This window comes from Gossypium hirsutum, chromosome A09 (genome assembly GCF_007990345.1).
Source record: "Gossypium hirsutum isolate 1008001.06 chromosome A09, Gossypium_hirsutum_v2.1, whole genome shotgun sequence".
NCBI lineage: Eukaryota > Viridiplantae > Streptophyta > Magnoliopsida > Malvales > Malvaceae > Gossypium > Gossypium hirsutum.
This window is the reverse complement of record NC_053432.1, coordinates 33,994,443-34,010,434: the sequence shown is the minus strand read 5'-3', so window position 1 is coordinate 34,010,434 and position 15,992 is coordinate 33,994,443.

Below are 15,992 nucleotides of genomic sequence, written 5' to 3'. Positions count from 1 at the left end.
GATAATTTTTACGTTTTTGAGATGTTGCAGTGTAATGTACAAAGCCCATGCTTGAATTTCTGATTTTGATAAATATTTTGAGTTATACCATTGATGAATATTTGAGTTTTGTGTTGTTAGTTGATGAATTATGAAGGATATGTTTTGGAATAATATGTTTTGTATTGGAATTTCTGATGATTTTGAGTAATTAGGGCTAAATTGAAAAAATAATAAATTGAGCGACTAAAATGTAAAATAAATGAAATATATGGACTTGTATGAACACAAAGAACATTCGACCTAAGTATGGTGTGTGCAAAATTTGCATGTTTTGTGTTTTTTTGTAAATTGGACTAAATTGTAAAAAGTGTACCATGTCAGGGATAAAATGGTAATTTTCCCATTTATGTGTTTTTGGACTAAATTGAGTGAAATTATGTTTGAATAAGTTTAATTTGACTATGTTTAGATCAAGAACCAAAGAAATCAGATTTGCATCGAGGGAAAACTAAAGTTGTCGATTAGCCGTTTCGGTCTGATTTTTATCGTCTGAGGTAAGTTTATAAGCAAATAAATACTGTTAATTTTAACTATATTTGAATTTAAAATGCTGAATTGAATTTTATGAGTATATATATATGATGGCCGAGTGGTTATATACATGGGAGCAATGTTTACAAGTTCGTTTTGACTGAGTTACAATGTCCGAAAGCCCCATATGAACCTTAGGAATAGCTAGGATACATATGTCATGACATAGGATTTCGATACGTGATGTGCGAGTAAGACCATGGCATTGATATGTGTGTGTGAGTAAGACCACGTTTAATACGTTGTTATCGATTTGTGACTCTGATATATGTGTGTGAGTAAGACCCTGTCTGGGACAGTAGCATCGATATGTGATTTCATGTAAGACAACGTTTGGGACGTTGGCATTGTATGATATATGTGATTATCTGAGTATCCTATTCAATTCCGAATGGTTCAACGGAGAATGATAAGTTGTGATCGAATGTGTAAAATGAACTAAAACGATCAGGTATGACTTAGTTGTTTGTTTATTTGAAAGTAAGGTAAGTTGGCTATTTCAATATGCGATGCAAATTATACAAGTTACTATTGTAAACATATATACATTTGTGTAGTGTATTCGGCTATATACTATGTATATATATGTGATGTTATATTTTGATTCATGAGTATATGTATATGAGTATAAATGTACTTGGTTATATAATGACATTTTGGCATTGAAATTGAAAGATACTTTGTTAATATAGATATGTACATTCGACCATGAATAAATTTATATGTGAAAGTTTATGTTTTACATGAAATTTTAAGCTTGAGATTTAATGTGATTATGATAGTATTATTTGGTTTGGTTTAAATGAGTGGATTATGTCATTGAGTTGTTTGTTTTCTTATGACTTACTAAGCTATGTTAGCTTACTGTGTGTGTTTATATTTGCCTCTATTTTATAGATTTTGGAGATTAGTTACGAGCTCGGGGATCGTCAGCAAAGTCCATCACACTATCAATTGTTTTTAGTATTTTATAAGTTTAAACTTGAACTTATGGCATGTATAAGCTAGGTATATTTGGTTATGTTTGAAGTATGTATATATTAAGCCATGCAAAAACGGCTAATATGTTATATGAGTATATGAAACTTTAGTCAAGTTTATATGTGCTATATGCTTTGGAAATGGTTGGTGATTTTTGGATGTATATGTGGTTGATTCGGTTGTGGTTTATGCATAGATAAACGTATATGTGAATTTGGTTGTTATGATTGATTAAGGTACTATTATCTGAATTGGCATTAAAGGATATTTGTTGATATTTGGTTATGTTCGAACATGGTAGGAATATATTTTGATATGCTTATTATATGGTATATAAGATTTTTGTTTTGGATATATATTTATATTTGGTTAATGACATGAATAAATTATAAATAGTTTTAAGTAAGCTTATTTAATGGATAATGGATGTTTTTGAGTTGCGGTTTGTAAATGATATCAATTATGGTGTCAATTCAGCTATGCTTTAGATTATATTGAAAATATGTATTCATGGAATATTGTTTAATGGATAATTACACGGTTAAACCTAGCTAAAACATGGTTGTATGCTTAAAACATGTTTACCATGAATTTGCTATTTAAGTTCGGTCATGAATTGCAATAAATGAACAATATTTTTTACAAGTCATATTGAATTTGTTTTTGTCAAAAAGGACCTACTTGTAAAATTTATAAAATAAGTAGTAAAAGTGTGATTAAGTGGAAAAAGTGGGCTAGTATAAGTAGGAAAATGGTTCGGTTAGGCTTTGTTAATAAAAAATTTGGACAAAAATCATTTTTACGAGCCTAAGGACTAAATTGTAAAAATGTGAAACAGTACGGGAAAAATGTAATTTTACGATATGATTTTTGGACTGAATTGAACAATGTGAGTATTAAATAAGCTAAATTTGTTATTATAGATCAAGGTAAACGAGGTTCAGACCTAGATGGGGGAAAAACAAAGTGTTTGATGACTAGGTCAAATTCTACTATTTTTGTACCGAGGTAAGTTCGTATGTAAATAATACATTGTTATATTCATGTTTTAAATGCTTTAATATTGTATGGATTGTGATTGAATCTTTGGATGTATTCGACCAAGTTTCGACAAGCGAGAACTCGCGATTGAGCCTTAGGAATAGAATAGGATACGAGTAACATGTCACTAGGAACCCATGTGTATATGTGATTATGTAAGCCGGGTGCTGGTCTCGTACGTCCTACCAGGGGCTGGGTAGTCCAGCATATGTTGTGGATGCCTGACATCTTGTGTGAGCAGCACTGTGTAGCTACGTCCTGAATGAGAGCTAGTGTAAGCAGCACTATGTAGCTACGTCTTGACTGATAGCTTGTGAGAGTAGGCCCATGAGTAGCTCGAAAACGAGGCTATATGTATTATTAGATGTATGGTAGCTATGGCTGCATATATGGCACTTATGCGCAAGATTTTTGAGTATTTGTTAATATTCTGAGTGTACAACGGGAATGTCAAAGTTGTGAAAGGATATGGTTATGTCTCGAGTTGGTACAGATATGTACGTAAAACTCATAAGTAATGATATCAACATGTGATGAACTCTTGGTAGGATTATTGTAACATCCCTTACCCGCATTCGACGCTTGAACAGGGTACGAGGCATTACCGGACTTATACACAAGCAATCACACAAAACCAAGATATAAATTTTTATCCAAATTTAAAACTTTTCCCAAACATTCTTAACGTCCTTAAAACGAACCTACGAGGTCCAATACATACATTGGAAGTGATTCGGGACTAAACTGAGAACTTTAGAAAGTTACACAATACATAGAAAATTTTTCATGTTTTAAGAGCCACCTGCCTGTATGGCTTGGGACACGCCCGTGTGGATAGGCCGTGTGGTCACACACGCCCATGTCCCTAACCCGTGTAACTCTCTATTTGTCACTCAAGAACAAATTGAAGACACACGGCATAGTCACATGCCCATGTGCTAGGCCGTGTGGTCGATTTGATTTTCATAATTTTTCATCAAATAGGTGCAGACTTCACACGCCCAGGGCACACGCCCGTGCCTGAGGCCGTGACATCTATATGGCTGAGACACACGCCCATGTCTCTGCCCGTGTGCTCAATTCTGTGCATTCTATTTTTGCACCAATTAAGGTGTAGTGGACACACGACCGGAACACATAGCCATGGGGCAAGCCGTGTGTCACACACGGCCTAGACACACGCCTGTGTGTCTACCCGTGTGGACAAAAACAAGGCTATTTACCAAGCCATTTTGTCACCCTTTTATGCACACACCTCCTCAACAAAACATAACACCAATCCAAGCAATTACATTCAACCAATTTAGCCACAATAAACACATCCAAACATCATTCACATGCTACCATTTACCACAAAGAAACATCACATACTTATCAACTTAAACCATGCTAATGTCCACATCCATGAAAACATCATCAATTGTATATATACTTAAACCAATATTTACCAATTTCAATGGCCATTTACAAAATGAATTATCAACCAATATAGGCCTACACATTAGGCCAATTCAATTAAGACACATAACAAAATAATCAAGTCCCTATACATGCCATAACTCAAAATGTCAAATACAAAGGTACCCAAACTACTCATTTGATAGTGTGAGTGGATCTCTGATAGTCTCCGATCCCCGAGCTAGCTTGGTGACACTATAAAACAAGGGAAAGAAAAGGAGAGTAAGCTATATAGCTTAGAAAGTTCCCATGCGAATAATAGGCATCATAAACCAACATTTAACATACACTTAACACGATGATAATTGCCATAAATATTATTAAGATCTTATAATCATAACTTACTCAATGATAACCTTACTGAGGGTTCACCACATAACGAGCTCATCACATATGAGTTTTTGGCACATACCTGAGTCATCTTGAATTGGATTTACACACAATTCATTTTTGACGTACTCATTAAATTACCCGTTGAACCACTTGAAATACTAAAGGATACTCGGGAGTTCCGTACACACAGTACCATACTAATGTCATATCCCAGATATGGTCTTACATGGGATGCCGTATCGATGCCAATATCCCAGCTATGGTCTTACGTGAAGTCTCTTATTGGTGCCATATCCAGATACGGTCTTACACGAAGTCTCATATAGATGTCATATCCCAGATATGGTCTTACACATAGTCTTAGTAACCCTAATTTCATGACATTTGTATCCTATCTATTCCTAAGGTTCAACCGGGATTTCACTCTTGCTGTAACTTTGTCGAGCATGCTCAATGGTCAATCATAATTCATACAATAGTAAAGTATCAAAAAATATAATTTAAAATAATGCATTATTTACATAGTAATTTACCTCGGTACAAGAATAGTAGAAATGGGACCTAATCGTCAAACACTTTATTTTTCCCCCGATCTAGGTCCGAACCTCATTTCTCTTGATCTATAATAGTAAATTTAACTTATTTATTATTCACATTACTCAATTCACTTCAAAAATCAAATTAGTACAAAATTACATTTTTGCCCCTAAACTTTGACATTTTTACACTTTGGTCCTTAGACTCTTAAATTGAAATAGATTCAATTTCTTCGATTCCCAAGCCTAGTCAAACCTCTTTCATACTTATAACAACCCACATTTTTCATTAAAGCACACTTTTACTACCCATTTTTTGACTTTTGACAAATAGGTCCTTTTTGACATTTTCATCAAAAATCACCTAGCAAAAGTTGTTTATCTTACATCTAACATGCATTTCCTACCATTAGACATCAAAATGCACAAACATTCTTCATGGGTAAAATTTTAGACTTTGATTTTCTTTCAAATTAGTCCTTGAAATAGCTAGATTAGGTTACAAGGATCTCAAAAACATAAAAATCATTAAAAACAGGGCTAGAACGGACTTACAATTGATCTTGGAAGATGAACAAACCCTAGCTATGGTTACCCCTTTAGAATTTCGGCCATGGGAAGAAGATGGATAAAAAATTTACTTTTAATTTGATTTTTAATTCATTTATTAGCCAAATGACCAAAACGCCCCTAATTTAAAACATAAAATTTCTCTTACTTCATGTCCATTTTTGTCTACTAACTTAACAAATGGTGTAATTACCATAAAAAGACCTTTAATTTAAAATTTCATAACAATTAGACACCTCTAGCATGTAGAACTCAACTTTTGCACTTTTTATAATTTAGTCCTTTTTGCTAAATTGAGTGCTCAAACATCAAAATTTTCAAACAAAAATTTCACAAAATCATTCCATAAAATTGTAGACCATAAAAATGTAATAAAAACAACTTTTACTACATCAAATTCGTGGTCCCGAAACCACTGTTCCGACTAGGCCCTAAATCGAGCTGCTACAATTCTCCCCCTTTAGGGATTTTCATTCTTGAAAATCTTACTAGAAAATAGGTTTCGGTACTACGTTCTCATAGCCTCCTCAGCTTCCCACGTAGCCTTTTTGACCCCATGTCGTTTAACTTCCTGAGCTAAAATCTTGATTGGTTCTTCACCATGCGTCATATCCGGTCGAATCTCAATCTCTGTTTGAGAAATCATATATGAAGGGTCAAAACGATATCGTCACAACATCAACACATGAAACACATTATGGATCCTTTCCAACTCTGTCGGTAAAGCTAACCGATATGCTACTGCCCCTACTCTTTCAGCAACTTCGTGCGACCCAATGAAACGTGGATTTAACTTGCCTTTATGACCAAATCTCAGAATCTTCTTCTATAGAGATACTTTCAAAAACACTTTATCACCGACCTGATATTTGATCTCTTTTCTTTTTAAATCTGCATACGATTTTTGTCAATCTGAAGCTGCTTTCCCAACTACCCTCAAATTCTATAACACAACAACGGAGCATATCTTCGAGTACCTAAATCGTTCTTTCAGACTGACCATCAATTTGCAGATGAAATGTGGTACTAAAGTTCAACTTTGTACCCAAGGCCTCTTGTAACTTCTTCCAAAATCTCGAAGGGAACCTCAGATCTCTATCTGAAATAATAGACATAGGCACCCGTGCAATCTCACAATCTCAGATAGGTACAATTTGGCTAACTTATCAAGTGAGTAGTTAGTACACACCGAAATAAAATGAGCCGATTTCGTTAATCTATCAACAACAACCCAGATGGCATCCTTCTTTTTAGGAGACAAAGGCAACCCAGTTACGAAGTCTATAGTAATCCTATCCCAATTCCAGTCAGGTACCATCACTGGCTAAAGTAAACCCGAAGGCACTTGCTGTTCGGCTTTTACTATTTGACAAATCAAACACTTTGAAACAAACTCTGAAATATCTCGTTTCATACCTGACCACCAATATAATTTCTTCAAGTCATTATACATTTTCATACTACCCGGATGCATAGATAAACAACCATTATGTGCTTCATGAAGAGTTTTCTAAATAAGTTCATCATTTTTTGGTACACAAATTCTACCTCGGAACATCAAACAATCATCGGATCTGATATGAAAATCTGAATCAGTACCCGATTCACAAGGAACTCTTTTGGCTTGCAAATCACTGTCACATTTCTAAGCTTCAATATTTTTTTGAAGAAATAACGGTCTAGCTCTCAACTCAGCTAGAATCGAACCATTATCGAACAAAGTCAACCGTGTATTCATTGCTCTCAAAGAAAACAAAGTCTTTCTACTCAACATATCTGCAACTACATTTGCCTTACCCGGGTTGTAATCAATTACTAGCTCATAATCTTTTAGTAACTCAAGCCACCTCTGTTGTCACAAGTTTAAATCTTTTTGAGTCATCAAGTATTTTAAATTCTTATAATCAATAAAGATATGGCATTTCTCACCGTACAAATGATGTCTCCAAATTTTTAAAGCGAACACAATGGCGGCTAATTCCAAATCATGCATCGGATAATTCTTCTCATGTGGTTTCAACTGTTTTGAGGCATAAGCTATCACTTTTCCCTCTTGCATCAACACACATCCTAATCCATTCAGTGACGCGTCACTATAAATTGCTAATTCTTTTCTCGGTTCAGGTTGTAGTAAAATTGGTGCCACAGTCAATAATGCTTTGAACTTCTCAAAACATTTCTGACATTTTTCAGACCATTCAAACTAAACATCTTTTTGCAACAACTTGGTCATAGGAGTAGCAATCATCGAAAATCCTTTAACAAAATGTTAGTAAGATCCGACCAACTTCAGATACATTTCTTGATGGTTTCCAATCAACAATTGCCGAGATCTTACTTAGATCTTACTTAGATCAACCTGATGGTTTCCAATCAGCTGGAAAATAGTGACCTCAAATCATCAAAGGACAATTCTTGCAAACTCTATTAACTAATACATGTTTGCCTAAATAGTTTGATACTCTAATCACGAATTTAATAAACTCAATAGGCAAACTCTTACTAGCTACCAATTTCAGAAAAACATAAGAATGAGTCGGTCTAGGGTCAATCAATGCAACTACATTAGTATTATAGATAGAATAAGTACCAGTGATAACATCGAGAGATGTTGCTTCTTCGCAAGCACGGATGGCATAGGCTCTGGTAGGTGCTCGAGCTTTGGATCTCACAGCGGTATCTTTTGTCACACCTTTACTACTAGCTCCATTTCTAGTATTGCTAGGTGGCCTAACCCTATTAGTAGTATTACTCAGCCTCACACTCTGAAATTTTTCTTTCTCAGCCATTTCAGGGCAATCTCGGATAAAATGCCCTTGAGAGCCACACTTAAAACAAGCCCGGTCATTCATTCTACACTCATCAGGATGACGTCTGCCACAATGCTGACATTTAGGTCTATTAGGCCTCACATTACCCACACTTGCCATCGAAGTAGCTTAAGCTTTAGAACTAGAGTATTGGTTCCCATGATCTTTGTGTGAATACCCAGCTGAAACATTCGAACGGGAATACATTTCTTTAGATTTCATTGAATGAGATGGAAATAACTTACGCATCGGTCTTTTCCTCAAATCTTTAGCTTCACAATCAGCTTTCCTCTTCTCTTTATTCAACTCTTCAGCCTTATAGGCTCGCTCAACCAATATGACAAATTCTTTTAGTTCTAATATCCCAACTAACACACGAATATCCTCATTAAATCCATCCTAAAACCTCTTGCACATAATAGCCTTAGTGGAAACACACTCTCGAGCGTATTTACTAAGCCTGACAAATTCTTGCTCATATTCAGTCACAGACATTCAACCCTGTTTCAGCTCAAGATATTCCTTACATTTCTGATTGATGAACCGCAAACTAATATATCGAAACTCCTCTTGAAAGAATTCCCAGGTAATCCTCTCTCTCGGTACCACCGATACTAGTGTACTCCACCATTGATATGCGAAATCTCTCAGAAGTGAGATGGCACACTTTAAACACTCATCCGGTGTGCAAGATAGCTCATCAAATACTCTGATGGAGTTTTCGAGCCAAAACTTGGCTCTTTCAAGATCGTCATCCATATTAGCTTTAAAATCTTCAGCCCCATGCTTTTGGATCTTATCAACTGGGGGCTTATTCATTCTTACAAATTCCATATCTTGTGGAGCTACGGGAACCAATCGAGGAATAGGTGGGGGTGGAAGAGGTTGGGCATTTGGATTTGTTCGAACAAATTCTGTATACCACTCATTCACTATGTGGAGAAAGACTTCGCTACCCCCTTCTTCCTGACTAATCGTTGGGGGTCTACTATCAAACGGTGCTACCCTTTGAGCGGGATTCGGTGCAATACTTTCAATGTCATCAGCTTTAGCTCGATTGGGATCCATTTACTATATGAAAACACAATTCAAACTTGTCAGGAGTCATCACACTATCGTTGTTTATTTATGGCATGTATAGCTAGACTCTTACACACGCTACGTCAGTCTGAGAATTGACTAAACGTAACCTTGATACCACTAAATGTAACACCTCTTACCCGTATTTGACACCAGAACAAGGTACAAGGCATTACCAAACTTAAATAAAAGAAATCACACAAAATCGAGACGTAAATTTTCATCCAAATTTAAAACTTTTCACAAACATTTGTAACGTCCCTAAAATGAAGCTATGAGGTCTGAAACATACGTTGGAAGCAGTTCAAGACTAAACTGAAAACTTTAAAAAGTTTTGCAACACATAGAAAATTTTTCATGTTTTAAGAGCCACACGCCCATGTGGCTTGGGACACACCCGTGTGGCCAGGCTGTATGGGTCACACACGCACGTGTGGGTAGGCCGTGTGGTCATACACTCCTATTTCCTTAACCTGTGTAACTATCTATTTGTCACCCAATAACAAATTGATAACACACAGCCAAGTCACACACCCGTGTGCTAGGCCGTGTGGTCGATTTAATTTTCATAATTTTCATAAAATAGGTGTAGTGTAACACCCCAAACCCGGCCTAAACGTTATGACCGGATCCAACGTGCCACATCAAAAACGTTAAAAACATTTTTCCGTTCTAAGTTCAGAAAATCGTACTGGATGTTCAAAGGATTAATTCATTAAGGGTTAAAGTGAATGGAAGCTGTGCACCAGGTAGGAAACCCGAAAAGAGGAGGTGAGTCCATCGGACTGCTTAAGTACCAAGCTCTTTCGGATCCAATCCTAGACATGCTCACCGCCTTTGCCACACTCCAACATCGTGTATTTCTTTTAAGTTACCATTGTAATTATGTTCATTTTAAAATAAAGCATATTTAATTTTGGGAAAACGTTATCACAGTAGAAGCCTTTTTCGAGATCATGTTACTTTGAAATCAGTTTATGTTTTTGGAAAACGAACCCTAGATCTAGCCTATTTTGATAGTTAATATAATTTAAGATCATCATGATAAGTTATAAATTAAAACCCAAAAAAAATAATTATAAGCGACCTTATTACATAACAAAACCCAAATTATCAAAGTAAAGAAAATTGAAGTCCAAATCACCAGAAGAAATCCATATTGCAGAACGAGTGGCCACTCCGAATCCCTCGCAGCTCCAAGCCCACTATGATTGGGGATTACCTGCATGGATGAAAATAGGGGATGAGTTTGGGGAAACTCAATGTGTAAAATGAACCCAACCATAGCCCAGATCGATTCAAACCACAGAAACATAATAAATTGGCCTTAGCCCAGAACAGAATACAGAATTAAGCCTATAGGCCCATAACAGATCAGATCAGATCTTTCATGTATATGCAGAACCCAACCCGTAACCAACCACATACACCCCCTTACCAACTTTTCACCATGTGGAGAGACTACTCGACCCACCCAACCGCTACACGCCACAGAATTATGCACCATGGCTGCCAGAACAGATAATGTGACAGAGTCACCAGATACAGATAATCGTGGCAGAACCACCAGAACAGATATATAGGTGGCAAGCCACCAGATCAGATAATTTGTGGCATAACCACCAGGACGCTTCCTCTATAATATAACCCATGTCCCCATGCACAGATTCACAATCATGGCATACATCATACAGAATCAGGTCATCATGCTTTATAGTTAAAAATAACCCTAAGGGTATAATGGTCAATTTACATCTAGGGGTATAATGGTAATTTTGCATGCATAAAGGTATTTCAGTAATTATAACCTATGGCTAGGGTTTCACGCCCGTTTTAGCGTTACCAAGTATTCGGAAGCACTTACCTCCTCTTTTAACCAAAGTGGGCCTGTTGGCCCATTAGCCCAGTTTAGGCCCATTAAGCCCAAAACGTCATAATGCACAAAATATCGCATTCTACAGTCTTAACACTTCAATTTACCAAATACATTAATCAGTCTTTCTTACGAGCATTCGCACACTCGCCAGCCCACAAAATACCGGCTTTTTGGCATTTCGGCATTTCGGCTTTTCGACTTTTACCGATCTAGTCTATGAGAGGGTGTCAATTACACACCTATTTTATGACGATTCGCTGACGAGATCCACGCACGAACTGCCTACAATTATAATACTACCACGTTAATCTTACTACCGAAACGAACTCCATATTAACTTCTTACCATATTCGGCCAACAACACCTTAGGCCTTAGCGTTCCGACCTTTGCCTAAAATAGTGTCTCGATCTAGATCCGTTCGCTCCACTTGTCCAAGCCCTTGATCAATAGCCTCTTAATCACACTATTACCAAAATAATACTATTATCACAACCTCTTACGGCTACAAGTCCAAAAAAACGACAACCTCCCTAACCTTTTAGGGATTTCGGCTTTTCTTAAAATATGCAAGATAGACTAAGTTGGAAAGACTTACCACCGATTCTTCCAGTCAACATTCCCCCTTAGTTTCTACTTGATTCTGATGCAGTTCTAAGCCCTCAAATGATAACAAAAGTCGAGCCCTCAGTGATCTCAGTATTCGGCTATGTCCCAGGATAGTGTGGGAGTTTTGGCTTTTTGCAAAAGTGTAGAGAAAGATAAAATATGAGGGTTTTTACTTGTGGTATTGTCGACAGAAGCCTGGGGTTTAGAGGTTGAGAGAATCAGCCAAAGATGAAGAGAAAAAACAAGATATTTGGCTAGGGAAAAATTGGTACAAAAGGAGTCAAGTTTTCAGGATTTCGGGATTTGAGGCAATTGGCTATAGTCTTAAAAATAATGGAAGGAAGGTGGTATAGAGTAGGGTGGCTGAAGGATTCGGCTATGGGGAAAAGAAGAAGAAAAGAATAAGTGGATGGAGAGAAGAGAAAAATAAAAGAAGAAGAGAATGGTCAGGAAACGGCACCACTTACCACTAATGCTGAATTTATACTGGCACTAACCCTAGCCGAAATTCCCATGCTAAAGTCCCTTGGCCGGCCACCTCTTGTTCCTTGATCAGCTCCTAGATTTCCCCCCTTATCTGCTCCTAAATCCTATCCCTTATCAACTCCTAAATCCTCTCATGACAGACTTTCACTTCAGTTCCATTGCTTACCTTTTCTGAACATAAGAATAATAATTCCCTTAATATGTTGTCATTGTGACTTGAACCTCAGCTCTCCCTAGCATCCACACGCCACTTTTATAGCCTTGCCAGTGGCGTCACATGCCACTTTGCCACTTGCTTCCTTATGTCTTATTTTACCCAAATAATATTTAAGACCCATGTTAACCAGAACCCCCATTTTCCTCTTATGGATTAAAATCACCTAAAATTACCGGGTTTTAGCTTAAGCTTGGGCCTTCTAGAGCCCACTAACATAATTAAACCTACGCCAAATAGTCAAAACACAAAAATTCCAAAATTCACCAAAATTAACAGAAGTCCCGAAAATTGGGGCGTTATAACTCTACCCTCCTTAAAGAAATTTCGTCCTCGAAATTTACCTGGTCCAAACAAATGAGGGTATTGCTGTTGCATCGCCTCCTCTGGCTCCCAAGTGGCTTCCTCTCTACCATGATTACGCTAAAGCACTTTCACCAATGGGACAGATTTCCTTCTGAAGACCTTAACATCCCGAGCCAGTATCTGCACGGGCTCTTCCTCGAAGGTCAAATCAGTTTGAACGTCGATTTCTAAAACTGGCACGACATGAGCAGGATCAGAACGATAACGTCTTAACATGGAGACGTGAAAAACATCGTGAATCCTGTCTAGTTCTAGAGGCAATTCCAACTGATAAGCCACGGGCCCTACTCGCTTCAAAACCCGATAAGGCCCAATGAACCACGGATTCAACTTGCCTTTCATACCAAACCTCAATATCTTCTTCGAAGGAGAAACCTTTAAAAAGACCATATCCCCTACTGAGTACTCAATCTCCGTACGCTTAAAATCTGCATATGATTTTTTCCTAGCAGATGCTTCTTTCAAACGGTCCCTAATTATTCTGACCTTAGCCTCAGTATCAACCACCAATTCCGGTCCAAGAACTTGTCGCTCCCCTAGCTCCGTCCAACAACTAGGTGTATGACACCTTCGACCATACAGTGCTTCATACGGTGCCATTCGAATACTCGCCTGATAACTGTTATTGTATGCAAATTCTGCCAATAGTAAGTAGTCTTCCCAACTACCTCGAAAGTCAATCACGCATCCTCTTAACATGTCCTCCAGAATCTGAATGACCCTTTCTGACTGACCATTAGGTTGGGGATGGAAAGCCGTACTGAAGTTCAACCGCGTCCCCAATGCCTCATGCAACTTTTGCCAAAACCAAGATGTGAATCTAGGATCCCGGTCAGAGATAATTGAAACTGGAACTCCATGAAGTCGCACAATCTCCGCCACATACAGTTTGGCTAACTTTTGAAGTGAAAAGTCGGTACGTACTGGTATGAAATGGGCCGATTTGGTCAACCTATCCACAATCACCCATACCGAGTCTTTCTTCGATGGTGTCAATGGAAACCCACTCACAAAGTCCATGGTTACCCTCTCCCACTTCCAAAGTGGTATCTTCACCGGCTGTAACAGTCCAGAAGGTAATTGATGCTCAGCTTTCACTTGTTGGCATGTCAAACATTTTCCTACAAACTCCGTTACTTCTCGCTTAAGTCCAGGCCACCAGTACAATTCTCGCAAGTCGTGATACAACTTATTCCCTCTAGGATGCATGGCACATAGTCCCCCATGAGCTTCCTTCAATATTATTGCCTTAGATCAAAGTCCTTCGGAATACAAATTCTTCCTCGGAAACACAGAACTCCATCACCATTTAAACTGAACTCCGAAGTTTCCCCTTCCTTAACTTGTTGAAAACGAGCGACCAAAGACTCATCTTCCAACTGCTTTTCTTTAATCTGGTCCACCCAGGTTGGCCTTACTTGCAATTCAGCCAACAAACTTCCATCACCATACAGACTCAAACGATCAAACATTGCTCTCAGATCAGATACGGTTCTACGACTCAAAGCATCGGCTACCACATTAGCCTTTCCTGGGTGATACTCGATTGAACAATCATAATCCTTAAGCAACTCAATCCATCTCCTTTGCCTAAGGTTCAGCTCCTTCTGAGTCAAAAAATACTTAAGACTCTTATGGTCTGTGTATATAATACACCTTTTTTCGTACAAGTAATGTCTCCAAATCTTAAGTGCAAAGACCACTGTTGCTAATTCCAAATCATGAGTAGGATAGTTCCTCTCGTGAGGCTTAAGCTGCCATGACTCATATGCAACCACCTTACCCTTCTGCATTAACACGCAGACCAAACCTACATGTGATGCGTCGCTGTACACAGTAAAATCCTTCCCAGACTCCGGCTGAATTAACACAGGTGCTTCAGTCAAAACTTTCATCAACTTTTCAAAAGCTTCCTGTTGGGTCTCAGTCCATACAAACGGTACCCCTTTCCTTATGAGTTTAGTCCGAGGTGCAGCCAACACCGAAAAACCTTCCACAAACCTTCTGTAGTATCCTGCCAATCCTAGGAAACTCCGTATCTCCAATACTGACCTAGGCGGCTTCCACTCCAAAACTGCTTCAATTTTTTGAGGATCCACCTTAATCCCCTCAGCAGAGACCAGATGTCCTAAGAAAGTTACCTCCCTCAACCAGAATTCACACTTGCTGAACTTTGCATAAAGTTCCTTCTCCCTTAACACTTGTAGCACTATACGGAGATGCTCATCATGCTTTACTTCCATTTCAGAATATACCAGAATATCCAATAAAGATGACTACGAATTGATCCAGAAATGGTTGAAACACCCGTTTCATCAGATCCATAAATGCCGCAGGAGCGTTCGTCAGCCCAAATGGCATAACCAGAAACTCGTAATGACCATACCGAGTCCTGAATGCCGTCTTATGGATATCTGTCTCCTTGACCCTTAACTGATGATATCCAGATCGAAGGTCGATCTTAGAAAATACAGAATCCCCCCAAAGCTGGCCAAATAGATCGTCAATCCTTGGTAGTGGATACTTATTCTTAATTGTCAGTTTGTTCAACTGCCGATAATCAATGCACATCTGCATTGTACCATCCTTCTTCTTCACGAATAGCACCGGTGCTCCCCTTGAAGACACGCTTGGCCTAATAAAGCCCCTATCCAACAACTCTTGAATTTGTGCCTTTAACTCTACCAACTCCTTCGGTGCCATCCTATATGGTGCGATAGACACTGGCGCCGCTCCAGGCAACAAGTCGATTCCAAACTCCACTTCTCGGTTAGGAGGTAATCCCGGAAGCTCCTCTGGAAAAACATCCTGAAACTCCTTTATGGTCCTTACCTTATCCACTATCAATCCCTTCTCTTCCGACTGGCTTACAAATGCCAAATAGGCCTCACAACCTTTTCGAATCCACTTTTCGGCCCTCAATACAGACACCACATTAGACAAATAATCCCTTCGCTCACCTATCATCATAACCTTCTGACCCTCCGTGGTCCTTAACACCATTCATTTTGCAGCACAATCCAAAGTCGCCCTATGCTTAACAAGCCAGTCCATTCCCAGA